This window comes from Desmodus rotundus, chromosome 1, assembly GCF_022682495.2.
Source record: "Desmodus rotundus isolate HL8 chromosome 1, HLdesRot8A.1, whole genome shotgun sequence".
Classification (NCBI taxonomy): Eukaryota; Metazoa; Chordata; class Mammalia; order Chiroptera; family Phyllostomidae; genus Desmodus; species Desmodus rotundus.
In genome coordinates, this window is record NC_071387.1 from 136,640,927 (window position 1) to 136,661,645 (window position 20,719).

At 35.3% G+C, this 20,719-nt stretch overlaps 1 pseudogene; it reads left to right on the forward strand.

Moving 5' to 3' along the window:
* The first annotated feature begins 407 nt into the window (after positions 1 to 407).
* LOC112307189 (sugar transporter SWEET1-like) lies at positions 408 to 1,447 on the forward strand (annotated as a pseudogene).
* Positions 1,448 to 20,719: the final 19,272 nt, after the last annotated feature.

The window sequence follows — 20,719 nt, forward strand, 5'->3', positions numbered from 1 at the left end:
TCCATGCATTATCAACCAAAAATAGTGTAAAAAAATGACCTAGTGAGATTGTATAGACTTAGAGAACTCACTGTCTGAGGAAGCCCAATGTATAGAATTTGTGAAGAATTATGAGTGTTCTTGGCCTATTATGTTACAGATCACAGAAAAAGTGTATATGTGTTTGTGTGAGTGATATTTGATTTTGAAGAAAAAAAATCATGGAATGGATAAGGTCATGGTCACTTAGAGATAGTATATAGATTTAGAAGGCCCCGTGTTGAGCTTTGAGAAACTTGAACTAGTCAAAGTTTAGTGAAGAAGGATACACAAAAGAATTTTTTAAAAAGATAAGAAGGAGAGAGAGAGGGAGAGAGGAAGAGGAAGAAAAGAAAAGGAAAGCAATAAACTGAAATAGAAGAAAAACCATGGCTGAGAGAGGAAAATGTTTTATGAAGGATGGAGTGAGTAGTCCACTGTATCAGATGCTGTTGTAAGTTTGAATAACTGCATAAAACATATATTAAGTTTGGAAACATGAAATTTATTGGTGGCCTTATGAGATTAGTATGAATTAAAAATGATGGTGATTTAAGCCAGAAAAAAATAAGTTGAAGACTGAACTTGAGATGAAGTAGGAGCAATATAGAAAACACTTAATTTTCTTTTTCAATGAACATGAGTGAAGAAATGGGTTCCAGCCCCTGCTCCCCGTGCCCAGTGCAGAGCTGACTTGGAGAGACATCAAGGCGGGCTGCGTGGTGGACACGCTACTTTCCGGAGCTGACATGTTCTCCCCCGGCCTGTGAGAGCATGAGTGGTCCAGGGAGGCAGGAAAGGAGTCAGCGGGGACTGAGACATGGGTGCTGCCCCAGGTTGCATCCAGAACCTGGAGTCGAAGAGGCTGGGATATTATTAGGGCAAGGCTGATCATTTGACCTGAAGAAGCTGCGACCTCAGGCACATGCAGATGGCCCAGAGAGTAGACAATGTCCAGTTCCTGCCCTTTCTTACCGGGGATGTCAACAACCTGAGCTGGCTGAGTTACGGGACCTCAAAGGGAGCCAGGGCCCTGATCCTCTGCAACACCACGGGCACTGTGCTTCAGACCACAGTATCTTGGTGTGCGTGTACTACTGCCCTCTGAAGCAGCTGCGCTCCTACAGATCCATCCCTGCTGGTGGGTCCCTCTCCTAGGTTTTGGCTACTTTTTGCTCCCGGTGCCTAACATTGAGTCTAGGCTTCAGCAGCTGGGCCTCTTCCGCAGCGTTTCCACCATTAGTATGTACCTCTCACCATTGGCTGACTTGGCCCAAGTTATTCAGACTAAATCAACCTAGCATCTCTGCTTTTCTGGACTATTGCCACCCTCTAAACCTCTGCCTCCTGGACTTTATGTGGATTTCCACTCAGAGATCTCCACATCATGGTGTTCAACGTTCCCAGAATCCTCATCAGCTTCACGTAACTTCTAGCTTTTCTGAAAGTACCATCAGGAGCAAAATAGGATCTGTCCGCTCCTACAAACCAGAAATAAGTTTGTAGCGGCCATGGGACACCTTAATGCCAACGTATTATCAAAAAGGTTCAAACCAGCAGTTCAAACCAGCCTATTTCAACTGTTCCTGCTAAGCAGCTTCCCCGGGTGCCATGGATTGTGGGAAAGAAAAAGAGAAGACTTTGAGAATCTGGGGACCAAAGGAACAGCCTCAGTTGGAAGATTGGGTGAGATCTGGGGGACGAAGTACTTGTTTTTTAGAGATTATATTTTTTAATTTTGGAGGTTGGGGTGAAGTCTTTAGAATGTACCTTAAAATAAACTGTTCCCTACCCCTGTCCTTCAAGGCTCATTCTCTATTCAGTGATTGTCAACCTGCCTGGTTTGATGAAGGGTGGAGTCATATTGCCTGATCCAGAGTTGCTCTTGGGCTGGTAGGGTTGGCTCAGAAAAGGTATCTAAAAGAGCCAAAACAATCTAGGAATGACCTAGGAAGGCCTTTAAAATGACGGAACTTGGATGTTATGAAGAAGAATGTAAGTTAGGCTTCAAGAAGTACTTCCTGACAGGTTAAAAGGACCATAAAAATAAAACATTTCTGTCCTGGTAGATCTTGAGAACGAGTCTTTGCCTCTTTTGGAGCAAAAAGGAGGAATCCCATCAGGATGCAAAGACAAAGGCTCAGATAACCTCAGGAAGGTGGCTTGTGTACGTCTCACTTCTCAACAGCTGGTATATACACAATCCCCAATTCCCATTCTCCATTAAAGAAGGAGGAGGAGAAGGAGGAAAGAAGAAGGAAGAAGAAGGAATAATAGTAATAATAATAATAATAATGAAGAAGAAGAAGAAGAAGAAGAAGAAGAAGAAGAAGAAGAAGAAGAAGAAAAGAAGAAGAAGGAGAAGGAGAAGGAGAAGAAATAATAAAAGAAAAGAAAAAGAACCCAGCGAAGGAATCAAAATTCTTTTGAAAACAAGGATGATGGGGATCTATAATCCAAGAGGAAGGGTTGGTATTTTCTAGGAGCACAAAGTTTTCTTCAGATGTAACTAGAGGAAAGGAGAAGTTAGATGCAGACGCTGATAGGATTGAAAGATTAATAATAGGAAAGTGAGGATTTCATATCTGGTTTTGATAAGGTTATCAGTAAGAGTGAAGCTAAGAAAATGATAAGGAAATCTTTTTTAAAAAGACGGTATAAAATCACAATTGGAGTCACTAGAGAAGAAAAATTAGAAGGAAAGATAGGGGATTACTCAGTGCTCAGGAGTACAAAAGTGTTTATTCAAAGTTATTGTTCATAATTTATAAGGAAAAATGAGGTACATGATTACTTGCTAGTTAGTATCTCAGGTTCCTCACAATACTTTGGGTCACAAGTAAGACAAAATGCAAAATCAACCAGTTAGGGAGATTTATTTTCTCAAGTAAAAAATAAAAAATCCTAGCATTGCATCATTCCAGAGTTGGTTAAGTCAATGGTTCACAGTAATCCAAGTTCGTGAAACTTTCTCTTGGCTACTCTTGCAGTGTTTGCCTTTTGTATGACTAGCTCTCCTAATGGATGCAAAATAGCCGCTATAGTTTTAGTAGTCGGGTGTAGACATCTGGCCAAAGACGATAGACCATATCACCATTATCTCTTTGTAAGTGTGAAAAAACTTGTTCTAGAAGCCACTTAGAAAACTGACTTTCATAGACCCAAATTCTGGCGTTCTTTCACGCTTAAACCACTTCCCAGCAAGTGGGACGGGAAAGCAAAGTTGGCTTAGTGTAAGCAGAATCTACCTCTGCAGGTGAGTCAGCCTCCCCTGTATTACCTGGCATGGCTATACGAAAAAATAATAATAATAATAATAGCAGGATTCTGTCTGAAAGGAAATGGGGAGTGACTTTTGTGTAGACATTGAACTATTCATGTTATAGTTGAGTGGAACTGGGTTTAGGTTTTGCCAAATGAGTGCAAAAGAAAGAATGGAAGACAAGACATTTAGAAGTATTTTCAAATGAAGTAATAATAATAATAATAATAATTTAACAATGGAATTTAAGAGAAATGAAAACATAATAATCTTGATGAATTATGAGAAAATGAAAAGATCAGTGGGTTGGGGGGTCTTTAATAAATCAAAGTATTGCAGAATTAATGGGGATATTATTAAAAGTAATCTTTCCAGATGGAAAATGGTTTGGGGTTGTGAAGTATTTGAAATTGTGATTGTGAAGACAGTCCATTTTGTGGTATTAATTCTGGTTACTTTTTAATATTCCTTTTGTTGTGATGGGATGTGGTTTTTGAAAATTGGTCATATGGCCCAAGACTATTTTTTTAATAGGTCACAAAAATTGGGCTTGAAGTTACCTTTCAACTCTTACAGAGTAGAGACCACTTTTAAAATGCAGTTAAGATTTTTACAGGTATCTCAGTTAATAATAGTGGGAAATAAATACATATTTTATGAGAACGCTAAAAAGGATATAAAATACATAATATATAGAACGTATGAAAAATGTTTCTCTATGTAGTGTATAAATAAATCACCTTGGACTTAAATGACCTCTTCTGTAGTTCGTCACCAATACAATACCTTTAAAACATAAAAGTAATTATCCAAAGTTTTTTATTAATTAAAGAGAATTAGAACTAGTGAGGATATCTGATGTTTTAGTTATCAGGAAGAGACCTTTAATAAACTACATCCCTCAGTGGAAATCCACATTTTGTTTTCTGTCCATTTCTTTTGTCTTTGTACCGTAGCGGCGTTTGGCCCCTATGTACCCCCTGCAGAGTGCATGTGGCCAGATTCTACACTACAGCTGCGTCTGACCGTCAAAGTCGGCTGACTCCCGTGCTTTTTATCCTTCCATGGTTAACAGGCGTTGTTTTATGCAAAAATATCTGTTGGCTGAGTGTGAGAGTTCATAAACATAGTTGCCCCCTACTTGGAGGTTTGCTTTTCTTCCTCTTCATCTAAAAAGCTTTTAAAAACTATCACTGTCTCTAAAGCTTCGGGAAAGGCAGCCTCATTGGGGAGGCCATCTTGTGTATATCGGTTAGCTTCTATGCCAAGATGCATTAATTATTTATGAACTTTGGATTTTTAAGATGCTTCACTTTGAACAAAAATATCCATTTCTACTCCCACTGTCCTTAGACTTAAAAAGGGAAAGAGTGAGTAAATGGCACAGGAAAAATTAAAGCAAGGATAAATCTAAAACCCAAGAAATTTTTAATGGGTAGTTGCATAAAGAAATATTAAATAAAGAATAAAGTATTTATATAAAATAAAGGATAGGTTTTCTGAAATTGACCTTGTCATTTTTCATATTTATATAATTGGTTTTATTACTTTTACTTTTGGAAATTTCAACCAATTCATTAGTGATTTAATGATCACTTGTTACATGAAGAACAGGAGGATGATGCATTGGGAAATAAAAATGATAGTTATTTTTTCAGCCCTCAAAGAGCTTAGATTACATACAGGGTTTTAAAAGCAATGGAGTCCAGTAAGTTTTTAATTGCATAAATCCTGTAGGTTTTGTTTCAAAATATCTTTTTAATACATAGTTCACGACAGTAATTTCTATATTAATTTTTTTCTAAACATACACACATCAAAAAGCCATTATCAAAGATTCAGACTCAGAAAAACTAGACAAAATGTGTAAGACTACACCAGACGTCATCTTTGCATTTGGGTTTAGAACCCATTTTGGTGGTGGCAAGACAACTAAATTTGGCATAATTTACATGAAGAAAAATGAACCTAAACAGACTTGCAAGACATGGCCTGTATGAGAAGACGACTTCAAGAAAATGGCAATGCAACAATTGTGTGAGGATAGTCAGGGGGACTGCAACGGCCAGGGCTGGTGCTGGCAAAAGGGGGCTGAAGATTAGACAACAGAAGGAGCGAAGATTCTCCAGTACTTTATCTGTGGTGATTGTTCAGATTTTCACTAAAGGATTAATAAACTAGGAAATTTTATGCAAAATATATTAAAATTAAATTTAAAAAAATATGATGCCATTTCTAAGGGGATCTCAGCCAGCTACAGCTGGTATTTCCCAGGGAGAACATAGTTCCTACTCCACATCCTTCCTAGGACCCCAGATACACAGGCACACTCCATTGGCTCACATGGAGTCACCGGGGTGACAGTTGTTTTCACTTGCTCCCTTATCTGACACGAGAAGAAGGCCTATTTTGTCAGCACCTGTCTAACGTGGGCCCACCTGCTAAGGAAGGGAGGGCAGCCTCAGCCAGAAACAGCTCAATTCACTTTTATAGTGACCGCCTGTGTGACACATGCTACTGCGTTACACCACAGTGATGATATAAAGTTCCTTTTAAAAAGATATTTATGATTTTAAAATTTTTTTCATCACCACTTATCTCCTATACCCTTTTCCACCACAACCCACCCCCTTCCGCCCCCTGCAGTCATCACACCGTTGTCTGTGTTCATGAGTTACAGATATTTTTAAATAAATAGACCAAAGCAAAAAGGCAAAAAAAGATAAAAAACTGATTCAAACTCATTCTTTTTTGATACTACACTCCATTGCTCTCATTTACCTCATATTTCTCTTAGAGTTTTTTAAGGAATGCATATGTATATTGGTGAATTTTCTCTCTACTGGTTTTTTAATCAATTTATTTCTTCCTTTTATATTCATTGGCATTTTCATATCACCACCAACTTAGTGCCCTTTACACATTTCATTAATGTGCTGATCTGTCAGGTCATTAATGGAACCATAAAGACGTTAACAAATAATTTACTGCTTTGCTTGAAAGAGCCCGAGTTATTTGGCCCTGGGGGCATGATGGAAAACCCATCTGTGGTCAAACAGATGCCAGATGAAGCAGCGCGCTCAAGATCCAGCTTCCAGCCCTAGTGTGTTATAGAGAAGCAAAGGGATTATTTTTATGCCAGAAACAATAGAGTGCACAGGCTAAATGATATCTTAATTGTATGTTTTTAGGTACTTTGCCAGTTAACGCCAACTTTATTTTTGACTGTGAAAGTCAAATATTACCATTAGAATTTCAACTTTTTATCTTGTACTCTGAAATAAAAATGCGTTTATCACAAACATTTAAAAATATATAAATTTAGAGTAAAAATATTAAAATAACCTGGTTTTCTATCACTGTTACATAGTATATAGAGACACACATTCAAACATGTTAATGTATAACTATACATATGTAAAATGTAGTATAAAGAGCTATTTAAAATTTTAAATTAATATGTTGTTTTGTCAAAGTCCTCAACATAATTATTTTTATTGACTACATACACCCTATTGTGTGAAATAGTATAATTTATTTAATTAAACCTGATTGTCAGTCATTTTTTATAAAGAATGCCCAAATAAATCTACTTGTATATATAATCTTTGGCTAGGTTTCACTGTTCAAGAAAATTATATCAGTTATGACATTAGATTAAATACACTAGAATAACTATTCTTCAACACATAATGGAGGTAGTCCGTGATGTGACATAACAATAATGCTAAAAAGAAATACCCTTGCTAGTGTGGCTCAGTGGATTGAGTGCCAGCCTGTGAACCAAAGGCTCACTGGTTGGATTACCAGTCAGGCACATGCCTGGGTTGTGTGTGGGCCAGGTCCCCAGTAGGAGGCGTGCGAGAGGCAACCACACAGTGATGTTTCTCTCCCTCTTTTTCTCCCTCCTTTACCCTCTGTCTAAAAATAAATAAATAAAATCTTTAAAAAGTACATGAACAACAAAAATTTGGGAAATTACAAGAATGAAGCCCTATGGCCCAAGTGATGCTGGGCTCGGAATCAGAAGTTGAGTCTAAAATTTCAACCCTTGCATTTGAACAGAGACAGCGTATCTACATGAACGTGGTTGGCGAAGTTTTGCCCACCTGTAGGAGAAACACACTGCTTGTATGTGGTAGAAGAAATGGCAGCACAACTTGGATCCTGGCCAAGCCACATGCTAGTTTTAAGACAGGAATGCTGTACTGTCATCTAATGTTCTGAACACGTATGGATGACCTATTTCCGAGCTATGGACCCCCGCACCGTGCCGAGATGACCTCAGAAAACTGCACAGAAAGGGGTGATATGGTAGAAATGAGGGACCATGCAGGATCAGCTTTCCAATTAAGATTTGCTGACATAAAGTACAAGAACTATTCTTTTTCGCATAACAGTACAAGGGTGGGAATTTGCGTTTGATGCTGGCTTTCAAACGTACAGTTGTTCAGTGACCTGTAGGTGGTTCTTCCATCTTCAGCTCTTGGCTTGAAAAATTGCTCTAATCAACATTTTAAAGGCCACAGGAAAATGAAAGAGCTTAAGAAAGCATGGATAATATCTAGGATTAGCAGACTCAAATGAATTATAGAATAAAAGCATGCAATTGTTAATAAATAACAGGTAATATAAAATTAAACAAATATTGGAATTAAAATGTAACAGTTGATATAGTAAATTTTAATAGAAAAGCTCTACAGTAGATTGGGCATATGCAAACATATAATTAATGTAAAACTGATATAATCACTCAGAATTTTAGAACAGAGATAGAAGAATATTCAACAACTGTGTAATTGAATTTCTAGGTGCAGTACAGAGAGGTAATTGGAGAGAAATACAAGTCAAAGTTATAATGGCTAAAACTTTTGAGCATTGAACAAAGTCGAGAGTACTAAATTAACAAATAATAAATCAAAGCATGCAGAATAAAACATAAAATATACATTCATATATTCTAATAAAGCTACTTAATGTCAAGGACAAATAAAAAATGCATAACTATGAAAGAAAAAAGAATGATTACTAAAAAATGAATGCTGAATCATAGAATACCTCATATATAATAAAAATGTCTGAAAATAATAGAATTATATTTTATAACTGCTGAGGGGAAATTGTTATGAAACTTATATTCTTTATCCAGCTAATTTTTTGCTCAAAAGTGAAAGTAAAGTATGTATTCATATATAAGCAAAATAGCAAAATATGGTTAGGAGTTTAAAGGCTTTAGAAAATCTAGGGGGAAACTATTAAAAGATGCACTTCAACAATAACAACAAAAAAAGAGATACCAGAAGAGAGGAGTAGAAAGCAAGCAAAAATGGTGAAAAAATTAACTAGTAAACTAAGTGGTTAAATACAAATACATTTAAGTGTAGAAGGAGAAGATGGAAGAATGAGGTGTATGGGGAGGAGGTAAAATATATTTATGTGCTGGCTTTGAAGGTTGTCAGAAAACGTTTAATGTTAATAAGTTTGTTCAATATACAAAGCTAATCATTGAAGTTAGAATAGAATTTATAACAATAATTAACAATGGAAAGGAAGGAGGAACTTAAGAATTTAAAAAAAGATGAAAGGAAAATAAAGACAGCGTAGTTTGTATAAGAGATTGCAAAAGTAAGACCAAAGATACGTTAGTATTATGTTTAACAATAAAAATAGATGGAATAAATGTATTGTTTGTGAGGCCCTGACCAGGTAACTCGTTTGGTTAGAACATTGGCCCAATATGCCAAGGTTGTTCGATCCCCAGTTAGGGCACATAGAAGAATCAACCAATGAATGTGTAAATAAGTGGAACAACAAACTGATGTCTCTCTCTCTCTCTCTCTCTCCTGCCTCCACTGTCCCTCTAAAATCAACCAATAACAATAAATAAAAATACTTATTGTTTATGAGGTTAAAAAATTGAAATTATATAAATACAACTATCCCCTCTTCAAAAGGAACATCTATATTAAAACAATAGAAAGAGGGTCAAAATAAAAAGGTGGAAAAGGATTTTCCACCAAAATAAAAAGGTGGAAAAGTCCAGCAGGCCAGGACTAAAAGAGAAAGGTAGCGGTAAATGAAAAATAGAATATAAGACTAATTAATTAGAATATAAATGTAAGAGATTACTTGAAATTACAAGAGGGTATTAATCATAACTTGCAGGTACCTAAAGCATAAATAACCCAGAAAAATACAGGATAAAAATCTGAGAGAATTACAGAAGGAAAAAATAAAACCATATCAGGTTTTCTATAGGGTGAGGCAAAACTAGATCTACGGTTGTGCGTATGTGAAACACAGAGTTTATTCATGTATTATTATTTATTAATTAATGTACTATTTTCCATACAAACAACTGTAAATCTACTTTTGCTCCACCCTGTGTATTTGTTTCTAAAATCAAAATAAAAGGTAACATTTTTGTTTCTTATTTGGCCAGTATTACAGTAAATTGGTGGTGTGAAAGACCCTATGACTTCAAAACAACTAGATCACAGATGTGACACTCTTTAAGGCACTGCTGGTCTCCTAGAGGCGGTCATTACTCCAATTCAGTATCTCCAAAGATGACCCGTCCCAACAAGTGAGCAAACAGGACACAGACTGGTGTTCGTGATGCAGGCAGCAGGCAGTGTTACAATAGGTAGCAGTAGCTTAAAAGCTGTCTGGATACTGAGCTGTGGGCCAGGACTGAGGAAAAGAACGGAGGCTGGTACTCTTTGGAAAAACTGCCCACGTGAGAATGGTGAGAGCGCCCCCCGTGGGGGTCGTGCTTCCCAGCTATCCAAAGAAGCAGAAGCAGAAGCAGATCTTAACTTGAGGACGGCTGTTCCAATTTAGGCCCACAGGACTCCCACAGATTGAAGGGAATCAATGAGCTCACAGTGAAGATATCAGAACACAGGAATTCTCAAGGCCACATGTGTAAGACTCAGTGAAGATAAAACGGTGTGTTTAGACTACTAAGGGTTTACCCAAAGGTAATTTTAGAGGACTTAGGAGGCTTTGTATAAAAAAGAAAAAAAAGACAATCACAATGATGAATCAGATTATTTGACTTTTAGTAGTGGGCACACAATGATATATATATAGATCATGTGCCATAGAAATGGGCCCTTGAAACCTTTATAATCTTATTGAACAATGCTGTCTCAATAAATATTTTAATAAAAAATAATGGTTTAATCCAATTTTAATTGTTCTATTCCTCTCTAATCTTTTGAAATCCCTTATTTTACCATTGTGTTAGTTGCCTTCTCTTGTATTGTTCTCATCAATAAATCACAAATTCCTAATCAAAAGAAAAAAACAAAACAGTCAAACAAAAAATAAAAATGAGCCATAAAAAAATGATTTATAGAAATGTATAGGTATATTTGAAAAAAATGGAACCGATAGAAAAATGTTTAGGACTAGAAAAATCAATACATTCAGCAGCAGAATATACACAGCTAAAATATGTTTTTTAAAATATATTTTACTTACAAATAAATTTGAAAAAAATTACCTGGTTATGAAGTTCTGGACGTGTTTTGAAAGTATAGCTAACAGAATTTGCCCATGATTTGGACACAGTTTATATAAGAAAGAGAGGAGTCAAGAATAACATACAACAAGTTGTTTTGCTTTGGTGAATGGAAGAATGGAAATTATGTTTAACTTAGAGGTGAAGGAAGACTACCAGTATTTCAATTCAAAATGTAAGTTTGATATGTCTTTTGGACATCGCTATTATTAAGTATGCAGTCTGGGAGATGTCTGAAGATGAGAAAAAGGTCCAGACTGTGGAGATGCACTTGGAGTCATCAGCCACAAGGAGGTGTTTAATGCATATGATGAAACAAGAAGGCAAAGGGTATAGGTGGAGAAGAGAGAAGTTTCAGATATCAAGTCTTGGAGCATTTTCTTCATAGGTAAGAGAAGAGAGAAAGGAAAAGGAATCTGGAACTATTGAATACCATGTAATTATATCTAAATGTGCTAAGAAGAGTAACTTAGAAATACTGAGTTGGAGTTTAGGCTTTATTTTAACAGGGTGGTTGGCCTTGGGCAAGTTAGTCATTCTAAGAAATTTTTTCCTCGTTCTTCGCATAGCTAGTCAGATGTAGCCATATTTAGGTCCAATTTAAGTGCCACTTCCCCCCCCCCACAAGTTCTCTCCCTTGTGCATTTCCAGCCATCATTCAGCTCAGTAGTTACTCCTTATTAATGTCTTATTTCATTTGCTTAATCCCAGCCTAAAATTAGCTCATGTATTTACTTATTATATTAATTGCATACTCCTTCTCAATCACCAGGTACACAGAAATACAGTGGGAAAATGTAGGCTTATGTGGCACATATGAGAACAATGCAATAATTAATAAATAATATTACAAGTTGCATGTACTCATAACAGTAAACCTATTTTGCCCATCCTTGTGTAAACTACACATCATTTTTTTAGTCATTTGTTTTTTGCTCTGGTTATTATTTTGTACTCGAATCCTAGCATGGTGTCTGACATATATAACAGGATTCACAAACAGCATGAAGTAAGTGAATACATTTCCCAAGAAAAAGAAACAATGAATTGAAAACTTGCTTGTATCCTAATGGACAGTTTACTAGCTAAACAAATTACTTTAGATTCTTAGGCAGAATTAAACATTTAGTATGTTGCTTAAAAATGCTCCTCAATATTCTGAAAGAGAAGAATTTATTATTTTTAAAAGTACCTTTTTTGTGAATTATTTGTGTATCCCTTATCATCTCTAACCATACTTGTACCCATTAAGTTCAGGTATTTTAAAACATTGAGCAAAAATTTGTATGCTATCTGCATAGGAGAAACTACAGCCCTAGAAAGATTATTGGATATTAATTATCCATCCCACAGGCATGTACTCATGCACGCACTCACAGACACTCATATGTGCGTACATTATGCTTTTCCCTTTACATTTTGAAACATGCTGTAGACATAGGTTCAGATGAGTCATTTCCACATACCTTTAAAATTGAAATGTTGTTACATATACCTGTCTAAATTTCTAAGAAAAATTCTTTCAATTACTCCTGTCCCCGTCCCCTTTTGCCACATGTATTTGGAATTACTGAAACTTTGTGTTTATTTGAAATATAACCATAACAAGGAATCTTTGTCATCTCTCCTATTTTTGCTGACATGGGAAAGGAACAGTAATAACTTTTGAGAAATGGGATTTCATGAAATTATAGATGTAAATATGTACATTTTATTTTTACAAGAACTCAGAGAAACAAGAATTTTTATCAAGCTATGATAATCAGAAAACTTTTAAAAAAGCGAGACAGTTCTCACAGGAAATCAAAACATTCTCATGAGGAAATCATGCAGTTTCTCAGCAAAGATTGTAAATGACATATTTGCAGCTTGCTAAGCGACCACCCAGTAACAAAGACCCCGTCTTGGCTTTTAGAGCTAAATAAACTATGGGAACACTCATACTCTCTTTCATGTCCGTGCCGTGATTTATGATCTCTTCCTCCCAGAATAAAAGAGCTTTTTAATTTGCCAATGAATTTAAGAGGCTCTGATTGTATTGTTTATTAGAAATAGACAAATTCAGCAAGAAGGACAAATCTTTTAGAACTTCCTTCTGGAATCTCCTTTGAAAAGATATACAGTACATTAATTTTTTAAAATGTACCCCCAGCATATACAAATATCATTTTTTCTTACTTTTATATTAAATTGTTTATTAAAGTGTTGTAATTATTATGTGACTTTATTTTTAAGATATTATAATTTTATATAGTTTATATACTTTTTAGGTTTTATTTATTCATTTTTAGAAAGATGGGAAGGGAGGGGGAAGAGAGAGAGAGAAACATCAATATGCAAGAGATATATTGACCAGTTGCCTCCCACATGCCCCCAACAGGGGACCCGGCCCACAACCCAGGCATGTGCCCTGACCAGGAATCGAACCAGAGATCTTCTGGCTCACAGGCCAGTGCTCAATCCACTGAGCCACACCTGCCAGGGCAAGAGTTTATAATTTTTAAAAATATATTGCAATAAGTCATATAAATTTAATTCATCTTCTTTCATAGTAAATTTTTTTAATGAACCAGTATTTATATCAGTAGAAAATATAAAATAAATTTTCATTTCTTCTATGTATACATGTTAAACTTTGTACAACTTAGGTAGCAAAGTGTATAACCTTTTATTTTGGTGAATTAAAACATTTAACAAGTAACACTGCTCATATTCATCAGAAAACTGACTTGTACATTTTAGAAATCACTTCTTTCCTGAATATAGTCAATACAATGATTGCATATTTATTCAATATTTATATAGTAATATAATATTTTTGTCATATATTCTGTTACATATATGTACATTTTATCTTTCCCATTTTTAAATATCACAATGAATTCATAGATTTTTATTTATTCAATGTTTTACCTTTAAATTCAGTCACTCGGGATGCTTTATTAGTCAGTGGGAACCTTTCAAGCTGACTTTTGTATCCTTGGACAACCTTTCTTGTTAGGCTTCCTTGTTTTCTTGCAAAACACAAGTCCCAGGCTCATGTGTTTTCTCTGTTCTAATCCTGGAATGTGTCCAAGAGCCCTTTTATTTCAACAGGGTGTATACAGATTTCAGGGGTACTGATTGCTTCTAGAGTTTCTAGACCTTTCAGTAGATTAAAAATCATAAGATCATGTTGACATTTCTAACTTAAAATCATCATGGCAGAATTTTTCTTAATGTCTTTGATTTTATAATTTCACCTCTTGTGTGAAAAATCTCAGTCACTTTATCGATAACGCACTTATTTTCTTTAGCCTGCAATTTGAATATAACATACAAAATTACAACACCACTGCATATGATTTTTACTAACTGATATTTTTACTAACAATAAAGCTGCTGAGAAAAGCTTAAGATTTCTTTGCAACTCTTTTTATCCTTAAAGATGTTTTCACTAAAAATATACAGTCTGAGTTGTGCTCAAACGCTACATGACATTTTCTCCTTTTGGTTTTAGTCATAATTTGGTACGCAGTTAAGTTTTATTCAATTCATTCCAAATCCGCTCTCCCTACTTCCCACATTACTGTTCCTCCTCCAGGCGCACCTTGCCAATACCTAGCTTAGGTAATCCTTTTTTAATTATTTTTATTTTTAGAGAGGGGAAGGAGGGAGGAAGAGAGGGAGAAATATCAATGTGTGGTTGCCTCTCATGCTCCCTGAACTGGGGATGTGGCCCACAACCCAGGCATACGCCCTGACTGGGAATCAAACCTGCGACCCTTTGGTTCACAGGCCAGTACTCAATCCACTGAGCCATACCAGCCAGGGCTAACTTAAGTAATCTTGATTATTTGCTTTCTCTTCTCCTTCTATGACATTGCTGAGTGTTATTGAGGGGATAATGTAACTTGTTCAATTCAATATATATATTGATGTTTTCACCTGAAATGCACCCTTACTTATGTTTTATAATTATTTTTATTCATCTGTGGTTGACTTCTGATTATAATTCCTAACATTCTCTCCTAAATTTTCCTGTTTATGGCTCCAGTGAACTGCTATACAGCAATTGCCTGGGTTTATTTTATCAAGATAAAGTCAAGGAGGTCTTGAGGGAATCATCAACATATGTGCTTGTCATGACTTGCAGGGGTCTCTCCTACAGGTTATCTAGGCAAAGGGAAGCTAGTACCCTCCAGAAAGGGTGGAGCTATGTTTGACTGCTCAGAGGGTGACCAGAGATTCAGTGCATGTATCAGGAGATTCAAGGTTGGAATCTCTCTACAGATAGATCCTTCCCAAGTTTCAGAGTCTCACCAATTCCATGTGAAGACTCTGACTTTAGCTTAGGAGACTTGCTGAGAATGTGGAGTACACCTTCCTTTTAATTCTGTTACTTTAACAGTTATTTTTGTGCTTTATTTTCTGCCTAATCTTCCTTCCAATTGCAGATTATAAAAGTCTCTTTATAGGCCTTCTGGCTTTCACACCATGGCTTAAGTTGGCTATTGGCTGTATTGAGTTTACCACTTTATTCCTTCATTCACCATTCAATTCCGAAGTCTTTTAAATTACTATTACCACAGTTTCTCCCCAATGCTAGAGATACGGCATAAACCATTGTTGTGCCTATTAACTGTATCACATCCAGTTTACCACAGCAATAATGAAACTCATCACGCCACTGCTATCAACACCCAGTTTTCAATCAGCTGCGGGGTTCTTATTGCCACGTGACTGGTGCATATTCCAATTTCATATTTCCATCCTGAGAATCCGATTATTAAGACAGTTTCTGGTACCAGGTGTCTTAGAATGGGTCTCCTCAGAAGCTGATTCTAACACAAGAATTTGAGTCTAATAGCTTATTCGGGAAGTTCAGCAACCACGGGTAGGGACTGAGAAAGTGATTCAAAGAAGGAAAAGGAGATAAAATGCATTCAAGGTGAGGCTACTTGAGCATAGCCGCACGTTAAAATTGCTGGGGGTGGGGGGGTGGGAACAAACAAGATGAGCAGTTCTCAGGCTCTCCTACAAACAGAATTTCAGTATGTGCGTCAACGTCACAGTGATACTCAGATATAATACAAACGAAAGACAGGTGCTCGATCACAATATTAATCAGTATATTAGCATGCTTTTATTTATTGTTACCTAAAAAGAAAAGTGGCAATCCACTCTAGTTTTTCACCATATTAATAAAAACATGTATTAATATGTTTCTAATAAATACATAATTCAAGATGTCTCTCCTTAGAATTATTTGTTTTATGAGGAAATTATTGATAAATTTACTTTCAGAATGCTTTACATTGTGTTGAAAAAGGACTTATGATCAACAATTACAGTAGCATCTCTTACATGAATTTAATTTAATCATTGATCATTAATCATTTACAAATACTTTATGTTTGCCTACTCAGCATTGTGTGGGTTTGTAGTCACCTAAAATCTGTGTTAAAACAAAAGTCCGAAAATGTGTGTCTGTGTGGGTGTGTGTACTTTATCTAAAATATAAGGTTGCTTACTTCATAATATATCTTTTAATTTAATTCTCTCACTATTCATAAAACATGACAGGTTGATGAAATTGGGTTATGTGGGATAAAAGACTCAAAGGATAATATTGCACAGATCTGCTGATATCTTACCATATTTGGCAGTATATTTTAACAAAAGTGCTTTTTAAGCCAGTCAGTTACTGTTTTAAATCCCAGTGACATTACTTAAACTCTTCACCTCCACTTACTAAGCTGAAAAATTGAAAAGCTTTTGGCTACACTTCTAGGTTGTTTAGGATAAAATGAGATTATACGTAACTTTACATTTAACTAAATATTTACTTACCTCCAGCTCCTTTCCACATGTGCTCTTGAGACAATTACTTTCTTCTATTGAGTGAGCAAATTCTCAGCAAATGAATGAATAAATGAATGAGTGATTGAGTGAGTGAGTGAATGAACAAAGAGGCAACAAATCTACGAATCATTGAAAAGGAAAACTCTCAGATAATATCAAGACAACAAACTTGAGAAAAACCTTGGAATACATGTGACAATATAAAAATTACTTTTCTTAGTGCTTAGTATTCAAAATGCTTGTATGAATTGAAAACATAAATATTTAAGAAAATGAGGAAAGGATATAAAAAGATAATCAAAGAAAAGAAAATCCATTTTGTCAATGAGCATATGGAAATATATTGAGTATCTCTAAAGGGAAATTTAAGTAAAAACTTCTAATTGCTTTTCAATTACTGTTTAATTGCCCTCCTAACCACTTCTCAAGTTGGACCTGTTAGTCCTACTCACACTGTCAATAACTACATTCAGTCCACCTGTATCTCTTTCCTGGGTTACTGTAATCAGTGGTCCCCAAACTTCTTGGCACCAGGGACAAGCTTTGTGGAAAACAATTTTTCCATGGACCAGGGTGGGGTGGGGGAGACCTGAGGTGGAGCTCAGGCAGTTATGCCAGTGGCCTCCTTGGACCGGGAGGAAAGAGGCTGGGGACTCCTGAAATAATAACCTCGTAATGGTGTTTCTTTGTCTGGTCTGCTGATTTGCAACCTAAGCTATTTTCCTATAAAACTTTATCATCTTACCAACCTACTTTATTTTTTTTCAATATTTTATTTATTTATTTATTTATGTATTTTCAGAGAGAAGGTAAGGGAAGAAGAAAGCAAGAGAGAGAAACATCAATGTGAGAGAGAAACATTCATCAGTTGCATCTCGTATGCACCTTGGGATGAACTGGAGACCAAACCCAAAAAGGAAACCCAGGCATGTGCCCTGACCTGGAATTGAACATGTGACCTTTTGCTAATATCTATTCAATTCTAAATTCAATTCTAATCATTGAATAGATAACAAATTAATGACTGAAATATATAAGATATATCAAGAGTAATTAAATATTTTAACCAATAGATATCAAATATTTTGTTTGGTGCCCAAAGAATATTTACATAAATTACTTATATATCATGTCAAAAAGGGGAAGTTTAGTAAATTCTACTAAGAAAATATTATATGGGCTATATTTCATTACCAAAATGCCACAAAACTATGAACAGGAATAATCTAATCTTCTAAAATGTTAAAATATAATAGATAAAAATCTCTTCAGTTAAAGAGGAAATGACAACTGAAATTATAGATCACTGAAAATTCAGTTTAAATTTCAAAAAGTATGAGCTTTGACTAAAGCTATACTCAAAACAAACCTATAGATTTCTTTTTTAAAATAAACAGAAGGGGCATTACTGAAACAACGCATTGGATTCCAAAAGCTAAAAAGAATCCACAAAATAAATAACACTATAATAATTTACAGAGGAAGTAAGAGTTACAAAAATAAAATAATAACTGAATAGATTAGAAAATATTATAATTTATTGAAAACTCTACTATTTGGTTATCTAAAAGTAAAATTAGAAAATATTTTGACAATTATATATAGAGAAAAAATACTATTAAGCATGAAATGGAATATAATCACAGGTAGAGAACATACTAGACTTAAGAAAATGCTGTGTTCAATTTCATGAACACTGTGTTTAATTCTACATTAATACTTTTGAGGGTTTTTATTAAAATACATTGTTTATTTTTAACTTTTTATTATAAAAACTAATAGATATTTTGAAGAGGAGCTGTGAGTTCCAAGATTCTGGGAAGAAACTAGATTCAGATAAATTTTGTTTATGCTGATTCTCTGGTTTCACCTTTCCTTTCCATGCTGGGTATGGAATGGGGAAAAAAACAAAATTGTTCTAAATATTCAAATAAACACAAACTGTAGCTTTGAGAATACACTCAAACTGTTCTTATCCATACCAAATAATTAAACCTCTCAAATTGTATATTCTAAAAGGTTTGTTGTACATTAAATATTTTTAATATGGGGTATATATAGTCCTACAACTAGGACATTTAAATATATAGTCCAACATGACTAAAAGTATATAATTAAAAGAATTTATCTTGTGCCATCAGAAGAGGAAAAGCTAAAAACACTAAATACTGATGGTTTCCGAGGAAGTGTGTCAGTAGATATAAAGAGAAGTCACATCTGGCTTCCATAAGGACAAACCTGAATAAAATTTTCTGCTAATGGGAAAGTAGAACTAAACAAGGAAATAACATTTGGAGTGTGGCCAAACTGCTAGTATTTGTGTTGTTTTTATGATTACTGAATATATTGGGTTCGACAAAAATTCTGTTTAGATTTTTCCGTAAAATAAAAGATATGATCTTCATTTTCACCAATGACGTTATTGATTTGGATATTTTGAGCATGTCAGCTATCTACCACGTGGTGTAACAGTGCTTGTTCTCAATTAATGTCTCGACTTGATTGCTATCAGTTTCAACTGGTCTACCCGACCATGGAGCATAGTCCAGCCAGAAATTTCCAGCAGGAAACTTTGCAAACCACTTCTGGTACCTTCGATCAGTCACAGCACCTTCTCCATACACTGCACAAATCTTTCTGTGTGTGTTTCAGTTGTGTTTTTACCTTTCTTGAATAATAAAGTATAATACGCTGAAAATATTTTGTATTTTCTTCCACCTTCAATATTAAAATGGCTACACAAAAATTCAACAACTTGATAATTTTTTCTTTTTTAATGCACACTGATATGACTGCTGTCACAATGCAATCTAACAAGATTATTCTGAATGAAGTCTAAGACAATTAAGCACTACTAGAGCCATGTTATAGAAAAAAACAAACGAGCTTTTTCTGGCCATCCCAATAGAAGATGACTGGTGAAGTGAGGACTCTGGAGAGCTAACAGGCTGAATTTATACTCATCTTTCCACGATTCCTTTTCCTCTTCTCTGACACAACAGAAGTAGCTCGCTAAGGTTATTAAATCTCTGATTTAAAAAGGGAACGATGGGTAGACTTGTCCTTCATATTTTCAGGGCCCTAAGCAAGAACACAAATGGAAGCTCGTGGCTTCCCATCATTATTTCCTCACTCACAGCTCCAACATTACTAATTGACTCCAGCGAAGGCTGTGTAAATAGGCTCAGGGCTGTTAAGTCAGGGAATAGGTGGACTCATGTTTTCAGAGTGTGCTCTAGAAGGGATCCAGGGGTGAGGGCTTATCGACCCCTTAGATTTCTCATCCAAAAGGCCAAGGTGCAGCATTGTGGCTGAGGTAGTCTCTACAAAATTCTAAAATAAAATGTCAAGGTGTTATGAGAGATAATAACAGGAAAATATAAATTATTAAATATAAATGCTGGCCAATGTGTTAGAGAGGACCCCCCAAGGAAGTTGTTATTACTCAAAAACTGAAAAGGATATAGACATTAGGCATAACAAGTTAGATTGAAAAGAATTCTAGGAAGATTCAGTTATTTGAGCAATGCTCTTTTACACCCTGATAAAGTTGTTTTAAAAATAAATAAGTTATATTTCATGATGGATTAGTATAAAGGAAGAGATAAAAGAGGCTTTCAAAAAGTAAAACCATGATCACTAGAAGAAGCTGAAGGACTTCAAATGCTGTCAGATAAGATGATGATATGTGGAAAAAGCACACTTAGGATGGGGAGCAGTTGTGAGCTTGTATTTTCAGATACTATGTTTCATGTCCCTGTGAGTTACACAAGTGGGTAGAGCTCAGGGAATATGTCAAGTCTGATCATATAGACTTGAGAGTTATCAGAATATATATCGAATCTGAAGCCATGAGACTTGAGGACAACATATATGGAGATATTAGAAAATAATAAAAGTATTTAAAAAGAAATCCTGGGACTGACTCCTGAGTTATTCTAACACTCAAAAGATAGAGAAGAAGCTAGCAAAGGAGACTGGAAAAAAAATAGAGTAAGAGAATTAGGAATGATATCACTAAAGTTTGGAGTCTTGGAAGTCAAAAAGAAAAAAGAGCAAGAAGGAGG